The sequence below is a fragment of the Nicotiana tabacum genome, chromosome 20 (genome assembly GCF_000715075.1).
Source record: "Nicotiana tabacum cultivar K326 chromosome 20, ASM71507v2, whole genome shotgun sequence".
Taxonomy (NCBI): Eukaryota; Viridiplantae; Streptophyta; class Magnoliopsida; order Solanales; family Solanaceae; genus Nicotiana; species Nicotiana tabacum.
Window position 1 is genome coordinate 149349138 of NC_134099.1, and position 9961 is coordinate 149359098.

A 9961-nucleotide genomic window follows, 5' to 3' on the forward strand; every position below is an offset into this window, starting at 1 on the left:
TTGGATATTGGTTTTGAGATTTATATATGGTGCATGCCGAGCGGCACATTTAAACACTGTTATTGCCTTATTTCTGCTTTTAAATTGTTTTACTTCCACAAGTTTTGGTTATCTTCTGTAATTTAGGCTTACCTAGTCATAGAGACTAGGTGCCGTCACGATGGTTCACGGAGGGAGAACTGGGGTCGTGACACATCCAAAGCAAGCGGTCTCTCACCGACCGAAATATATGCAAGACTGCCCATACTGACTGACTTTCTACTCAAAGCATCGACCACCACATTGGCCTTTCTTAGATGATATAAGATAGTAATATCATAGTCTTTCAATAGCTCCAACCACCTTCTCTATCTCAAATTTATCTCCTTCTGCTTGAACAAATACTGTAGACTCTTGTGATCCGTGAACACCTCACATGACATGCCATACAGATAATGCCTCCAAATCTTCAACGCGTGAACAATGGCTGTTAACTCCAAATCATGAACTGGATAATTCTTCTCATGAATCTTCAACTGTCGCGAAGCATAATCAATGACCTTGCCATCCTGCATCAACACCGCACCAAGTCCAATACGAGATTCGTCACAATAAACTGTATATTGCTCTGCACCTGTGGGCAAAACCAACACCAGCGCCGTAGTCAAAGCTGTCTTGAGCTTCTGAAAGCTCGCCTACCACTTGTCCGACCACCTGAACTGGGCACTCTTCTGGGTCAACCTGGTCATCGGGGCTGCAATAGATGAAAGCCCCTCCACAAACCGATGGTAATAGCCTGCCAAACCCAAGAAACTCCGGATCTCTGTAGCTGATGCGGATCTAGGCCAGTTCTTGATTTCCTATATCTTCTTCGGATCTACCAAAATACCCCTTGCTAAAACAATGTGACCCAAGAATGCAACTGAACTCAACCAAAACTCACACTTCGAAAACTTAGCATACAACTGACTATCTCTCAAAGTCTGAAGAACAACTCTCAAATGATGCTCATGCTCCTCTCGGCTGCAGGAATAGATCAAAATATCATCAATGAAGACTACCACGAACGAATCCAAGTAAGGCTTGAACACTAAGTTCATCAAATCCATGAAAGCTGATGGGGCATTTGTCAACCCAAATGATATCACCAAGAACTCATAATGCCCGTACCTGAGTGCGAAAAGCTGTATTAGGGACATCGGATGCCCTAATCCTCAATTGATGGTAGCCAGATCTCAAGTCAATCTTCGAAAATACCTTGGCACCCTGAAGCTGATCAAACAAATCATCAATCCTCGGCAATGGATACTTATTCTTGATTGTAACCTTGTTCAACTACCGGTAATCTGTACACATCCTCATCGATCCGTCCTTCTTCTTAACAAACAACACCGACGCACCCCAAGGTGAGACACTAGGTCTAATAAAGCCTTTAACAATCAAGTCTTGCAAGTGCTCCTTTAATTCTTTCAACTCAGGCAGGGTCATAAGATACAGTGGAACAGAAATGGGCTGAGTGCCCGGAGCCAAATCAATGCAGAAGTCAATATCCCTGTCGGGTGGCATACCCGGAAGGTTTGAAGGAAATATCTAAGGAAACTCACGAACAACATGCACAAAATCGATTGAAGGAACCTCGGCACTAGAATCACAAACATATGCCAAATAGGCCAAACACCCTTTCTCGACCATACACCGAGCCTTCATATATGAGATAACCCTACGGGTAGAATGACCAGGAGTCCCTCTCCACTCTAAATGAGGTAAACCCAGCAAGGCTAAGCTCATAGTTTTGGCATGACAATCCAAGATAGCGTGGTAAGGTGATAACCAGTCCATCTCCAATATGATATCAAAATCAACCATATCCAGAAGTGACAAATCTACTCGAGTCTCAAGACCCCCAATCACAACTATACATGAATGATGGTCACGATCTACCACAATAGAATCACCCACCAGTGTAGACACATATATAGGAGCACTCAAGGAATCACTAGGCATAACCAAATACGGTGCAAAATAAGATGACACATAAGAGTATGTAGACCCTGGATCAAATAGAACTGAAGCATCTCTACTACAAACCAGAATAGTACTTGTGATAACTGCATCGGAAGCCTCAGTCTCAGGCCTGGCTAGAAGAGCATAACATCGGGGTTGGGCCTTACCACTCTGAACTATATCTCTAGGACGGCCTTATGCTGGTTGGATTATACCTCTAGCTACCTGACCTCCACCTCTAATACCTCTACCTCCACTTCTAGCTGGCTGAGCAGGTGGTGGAACACTCGGTGCCTGAACCATGACACGAGAACCCTGATGTTAAGAGTTGCTCGAGGGAAAAATCTAGCAATATGCCTCGTACCACCACAAGTATAACAAGCCCTCGCCTACTGAGACTGCTGACCCTGACGGTCTAAATAACCACTCTAAAAACTTTGGAGTGGAGGTGCACTGATAGGAGCTGGCGGTGCACTATAGGGCAACTGATCAGAATACTACATATGAGAACCACGACCACCTAGAGCACCGTGAGAAGCCTGAAGTGTTGAGTGAAACGGCCTAGAAGAATGGCCCCTACCAAAAAAATCCCGGCCTCTAGATGATGCACTACTGAACTTGCCCAAATGACGAGGCCTCTTGTTAGACCCCTGACCACTCCCCTGTGATAGAACCATCTCAACTCTCCTGGCCACATTGGCCGCATCCTAAAAAGAAATCTCGTTCCCCGTGTCCTTAGCCATCTGCAATCGAATAGGCTGAACGAGTCCCTCAATGAACCTCCTCAATCTCTCTCTCTCTCTCAGTAGGAAGTATAAGAAGAGCATGACAGTCCAAGTCAATGAATCTGGTCTTGTACTGAGTGGCGGTCATATAACCCTACTAGAGACGCTCAAACTGCCTCCGATAGTTCTCCTATGAGTGATAGGAAGAAACTTCTCCATAAATAACTGAGAGAACTGATCCCAAGTCAAAGCTGGTGACCCAGCTGGTCTAGCCAAACAATAATCTCTCCACCAAGTCTTGGCAGATCTAGACAAATGAAAAGCAGCAAAGTCGACTCCATTGGTCTCCACTATCCCCATGTTCCGAAGAACCTCATGACAGTTGTCCAAATAATCCTGGGGATCCTCTGAAGATGTACCGCCATAGGTAGTAGTGAAGAGCTTGGTGAACCTGTCCAATCTCCATAAGGCATCTAAAGACATAGCTGACTCATCATCGGTCTGTGTCACTACACCAGGATGAACCACACTACTGGCTAAGTTGCTAGAGTCTGAAACTGGGGAGCCATCTACTCCGGAGTGCGAGTAGCAGGAGTTTGGGCTCCTCCTCCAGCCTGAGAGATGGCTGGTGCTACAGGAAGCAAGCCCTCCCGAGCGACACTCTCCATAAGGCCTAGTAGACGGACCAGAGCATCTGAAGTACCGAGGTGGCGATGAACCCCTTTGGGACCTGAGCTGGTCCTGCTGGAACTGTCTGGGCTGGAACCTCATCGTCAAACTCAACTTGAGGCTCCGCCGCTGATGCTGCTACTCGAGCTCTGGGCTGAGCCCTACCTCTGCCTCGAGACCTAGCACGACCTTGACCTCTGCCCCTCACAGAAGCTACTACTAGGGACTCGGGCTGCTGGTCAGCTGATGAAGCGGTACGTGACCTTGCCATTCGTGAAAGAACAAAAGTAGAGGGTTCAATTTAGTAGTGAGAGAACAAAATCTCACGATAGAGAAGAACAGATGTGAAGTTTTTTCCTAACTCTATAGCCTCTGGGGATAAATACAGACGTCTCCGTACCGATCCCTCAGACTCTACTAAGCTTGTCAATGAATTGTGAGACCTAAGCAACCTAGAGCTCTGATACCAACTTGTCACGACCCGGATTTCCCACCCTAGGGAGTCGTGATGGCGCATACTAGAGAAAGCTAGGAAAGCCAATTATTCCAAATATTTAACCCTTTTCATTTTTAATCCCTTAACAATTGTTAGTTAACATTATACAAACAATGGAGATAATAAAGCGGAAGAATGAAATTTAACAATTTAATAATAATACAGATACCAATCCATAAACATAAGCTACCCAGAACTGGTGTCACAATTTCACAGACTATCTAGGAATACTACAAATAGGTTCCAAACAAAATAGTTACATGTCTGTCTCTGAAATAGTAAAGAACATAAGAAAAAATAGATAGGAAGGGGACGCCAAGGCCTGCGGACACCTGCAGGACTACCTCGGGTCGCCTGATGGACTGAAGGCAGCAACCTCACTATGGTCCAAAAGCTGCAGTACCAGGATCTGCACATAATGTAGAGTGTAGTATCAGCACAACCGACCCCATATGCTGGTAAGTGCCTAGCCTAACCTCGACGAAATAGTTACGAGACTAGGACAAGACTACCAAATAAACCTGTGCAGTTAAATCATATACAATGGAAAAATAAAGACAGAAATTTACAGTTAAAGATAAGAGGGGGGAAAACATGCTACAGGGAATATGATGTAACAACAAAAAACCAATAGAAGAATGTAAAGAAAGCCATGATTCAATTATCAGCAAGAATCAAGAACTCAATAACACGTGCATGACATCACCCTTCGTACTTTTACACTCTTCCTCACCATAAAAATCAATAGAATCGGTATGGCATCACCCTTCGTGCTTTTACCTCACATAATCATGGAACGGAATTATCCTTCGTGCATTATCACTCATATCATGGCACGACATTGTACATCATGCGGCACGGCATCACCCTTCGTGCTTTTACCTTACAATATCAGCACGACATCACCCTTCACGCATTAACACTCTCAAAATCATGCACGACATCACCCTTCGTGCTTTACACTCTTCCTCACCCAAGTAACAGTCACAAAGTAATTTGGGCAAGGGAATTAATAATATCATAATAAAATTCCGCCAAGGGAACAATAGCATAACAACAATATCCCGGCAAGGGAAATAATATCATGAGTAATAACATCCCGGCAAGGGAGATAATATCAAAAGCAATAACATCCCAACAAAGGAGATAATATCAAAAGCAATAACATCCCGACAAGGGAGATAGTATCATAAACCTCTTCTCTTTTCCACATTTCCTTGACCCTCATTTCTCAACTTGAGCCAACTCTCTGCAATGTTCAATTACCAATAATACTTCCACAAGCCTTGTTCAACAATGGAAATCATCATATAACGTCGATAAATTATTATATATATAAGATAATTAAGGCATTGGGAATCTGGGTGATCACGCGCTTCACGTGGTATTTATTAGGATAAGGACTGAGAAAAATTATCGCTTATTTCAGACAGCCCGGACCATCACTTTTATCATCAACAGAAAAGCATGAGCAATATGAAACAAAGTCACATTAATCATAGTATAAGACTCACAAGCATACTTGACACCGATGTATAGATACTCGTCACCACACCTATACGTCATACTCAATAATTAACACATAGCAAATAAGATACAACTTGTCACGACCCTAACCCCGAACCCGATCGTGATGGTGCCTCTCGTGAAGACAAGGCCAGTCAATTTACACAATTCACCCTCTTAAATAGTTAAATAACATAAACATACTTCAAACATGATTCAATAGCAATGTTTAGCGGAAATAGAGACAACAAAATGGAAACCCAACCCGACACAACCTTAACCAGGGTGTCACAAGTCACGAGCATCTATTAGAGTATAAATACAACTACAAGGTCTGAAATGTACAAAAACAGGACTGATGAACGAAAAAGGGAGAAAAGAGATGCTGTGAACGCTGATAGCCACCTCGCTAAACTCTGATAACCCTGCCTCCGATCAGCCAAAACCCGCTACCGGGTGTATAAATTCCTGCATCTGCACACAAGGTGCAGGGAGTAAAGTGAGTACTCCAACTCAGTGATAAAGGTAAATAACAACTGAGCAGTAAGAAATCACGTAAAACAAATCAACATGCTGTATAGAAGCAGTGTAAAACCTTTTGAGAAAAACAAAAAATGAAGCTGTGAAATCTTTAGAAACATCTTAGCTCAGTTTAAACCATTTCTGAAAATGACTTTTTCAACAGTTACGCAAATGAATGCAAAATAGTTAGCCAATAAGCATAGAAAATCCGCCCCTCGGGCACAAATACCATAGTATAACAGGTAAAATGACAAGTATATATGAAGATGAACACATAAAGGTTTTCCCCTCGGGCAATCTCTCAGAACAGTACCAGCCCCTCGGGCTCACACTCAGAATAATATCAGCCCCTCGGGCTCACTCTCAGAACAATATCAGCCCCTCGGGCTCACTCTCAGAACAATATCAGCCCCTTAGGCTCACTCTCAGATCATGATGGGTACCCACGCTCACTGCGGGTATGCAGACTCGGGAGGGACCCCTTACGGCCCAAGCGCTATATCAATCCACCTCGTGGCATCATCTCTCGACACTCAGCCTCACATCACTCGGCACTCAGCCTCACATCACTCAAGACACCTCGTGGCATGTAAAGTATCTCAGGCCCTCGGCCTCATATCACTCGGCATATCCTCACATATGACCCTCGGCCTCACTCAGTCCGAAAATCATCATAAGTCCCTCAGACATTTGTAAAACAGTAGTGCTCAGCCCAAAACATCGTTTAGAAATATCAAATAAGTCTCAAAACTGAGTAAGAGTGGCTGAGTTATAAAACAGTGAAAAACAACAGGACTGAGTTCAGGTAATAAATTAATACCGTGAGAAAATAGTGATAAAAATCCCCGGAGGGTTCAAATAGTTGGCATGAAGCCCAAATATGGCAATAAGCCCAAACCATGATGATAACAAACAAGTTTCAGCCAAATACACGGTAAAATCATCAATCGGGACGGATCAAGTCACAATCACCAATTGTAAACGACCACACGCTCATCATCAAGCGCGTGTTTCACCTCAATATAGCACTACGATGTGCAATCCAAGGTTTCAAATCCTCAGAGCATAATTTACAATCATTACTCACCTCGAACCGGTTAAATCTCTAGCTCGCGATGCCTTTGCCCCTCGAATTAGCCTCCACGCGCGTCGAATCTATCCAAAATCAGAATGAATACGTCACAATATGCTAAGGGAACAAAGCCCAAGCGAAAACAATCAACAAAGGGCGCGATTCCCAAAATTACCAAAACCCGAGCCCCGGGCCCACGTCTCGGAATTTGACGAAATTCACAAAACTAGAATCCTTATATTCTCACGAGTCTAACCATACGAAAATTATCCAATTCCGGTACCATTTGGTCCTTCAAATCATCATTTTACATCTTTGAAAGATTTCACAATTTTCTTCCTAAATTCTATCCCAAATTACAAATTAAATGATGAATTCAATGATAGATTCATGTACTCTAGCCAAATCTGAGTTAGAATCACTTACCCCGATGAATTTCTTGAAAAACCTTCAAACAATCGCCAAAATGCGAGCTCTCTAGATCTAAATATCAAATACAACCCGAAACCACGTCTTTATAGAGAACCCCACAGATCTCCACCTTCGGGGGCCGCACAAAACCGACCGCGGTCCGCACAAAAACGACTGTGGCCGCACAGCTTTCCTTTGCAATGACAGGCTTTAGTATTGTGGCCATATCATTTGCTACAAATGTTCAAATTTCAATATCTTTACCATTCTGGAAACTAGACACGAAGGGCTACAACTTTCAATTTTAAATCATCTCTATATTTCTTATAGATCAAAAGATATGAGCTTCCAAAGTAAGACCAGTGAAAAGTTCCCCACCTTGGGCGCACAACATTTTGTGCGGTTCGCACAACACCTACCACGACCGCACTTCTTTTTGTGCGGTTCGCACAGCACATACCGCAGACACACTTCTTTTTGTGCGGACCGCGCGGGTGGGTTCCGAGGCCTGCAACCTTTCTGGACCTATTACAGCTATGATTTTCGGCCTAACACATCTCAGAACCTACCCAGAACTCCCGGAACTTCAAACCAATTGTACTAACACATCCCATGACATCATTCAAACTTGTTCAAAACTTCGGAACGCTCACAACAACATCAAATCACCAATTTAATGTAGGATTCAAGCCTAAGAACTCCAAGAACTCTTAAATTATGATTTCGATCAAAAAGTCTATCAAATCTCATCCGAATGACCTAAAATTTTGCACACACATCCCAAATGACACAATTAAACTACTGCAACTCTCGGAATTCCATTCCGGCTCCTATATCAAAATCTTACTTTCAACCGGAAATCTGAAATCTCAGTTTCGCCAATCCAAGCCTAAACCTTCCACGGACTTCCAAAATGCATTCCGATCACGCTCCTAAGTCCCAAATCACCTAACGGAGCTAACCCAACCATAAAAATTCCGATCCGAGATCAGATACAAACAAATCAAATCTTGGTCAAACCTTTTGAATTTCAAGCTTTAACTGAGAACCATTTTCTTCCAAAATTTCTTCCGATTACCCTGAAAAACAAAACCAACGATTTACATAAGTCATAATACATCACACGGGGCAAGTCATACCCGAAAAATGGCGAGCAAAATGCCAAAGCTCAAAACGACCGGTCGGGTTGTTACATCCTCCCCCACTTAAACATACGTTCGTCCTCGAACGTGCCTAGAGTTGTTCTAAAAGCCAACAAATTGCTGAATAACCTTACCATGCATATATCCGGGGTGATCCCACATCACCCTATCTCATATAGGTCCAATAACACATTGTAACTGAAATTTCACAACCCAATATAGCCCATAGACCATAGAAAAACATTTCCACTTCTAAAATCCACAATACGATCAGAATCTCACATTTATACTGTGAATAAGCCTGAACCAGCTGTAACCAACCATACCTGCAACTTCGGATGCCATTTCATGATAAACCACATAACTCAAACTCTTGTATCGATAACTTCTATTCACAGCAGCTGTCCACAACAACCAAATATCGATATAAAATCTCTTATCAACTAAAATCTCATTCCAACACTTTCATATACTGCCAATGATCAGTAAGACACGCGGTAAGCCATAACCATTTCCCAAATCAACCATTCAAGAAGCCACTCCTACTTTGGCAAATACCACAGCAAATTTTCGAGCCGAATCTCGTTGTTATCCTTCCAACATGCTGAAATCGAATCCGTTCGTATTCATTAATGATCCCAACGATCTACTCTACTCCAACACACTACTCTGGTGACAAGACACATCAATATAGGCCTAAGCCACAACTTGCATAATACGCGCACCAATAAGAAACGGTCCGAACATACTCAAATCATGAAAATGACTCAAATGAAAGAGCTGTACCTCAAGCTCACCAGTACCACCACAACACAAGACTGAGAACCTATCTCGCATCATATGAACTGAACACATGAATCTAACCCGCAAGGTCGTACCTCCACATAACTTTGTTGCGATGCGCGATCCTATCCAACACTACTCTACATGAACCAACTCAAGTCATTATGCTCGAAATTGACAACCACGAATAATTTGATGTCTGGAACCAAAGCAATCATTACACCCATAGTGAAACAAATAACATACATCACGCACACTCGATAGGATATAACCGATACGCCGTTCACCGAGCAACACCCAATTACTCTTCCCACTCGACTTCCACTATGAAACCCCAATAGGACCGCACCATATGTGCCTATAACTAACAAATCATAACATCTTGCAACACAGAAAGGTAATTCATGGATCTCCCCAGATTACTAATAAGCTCAATAACAATCGAATTAACACACCCCTTAACAGTACAATTCAGAGCCAACCAAGCCGGCTCAAATTAGAACACACATCCACATTGGCCTACCAACAAACTCCTTATTACAAAAATCCTGGAGTTGCTCTTCAACTCCTTTAAGTCTGTTGGTGCCATACGATATAGTGTCCGGCATCAAATCAATACCGAAATCAACAACCTTGCCCGACGACATGTCCA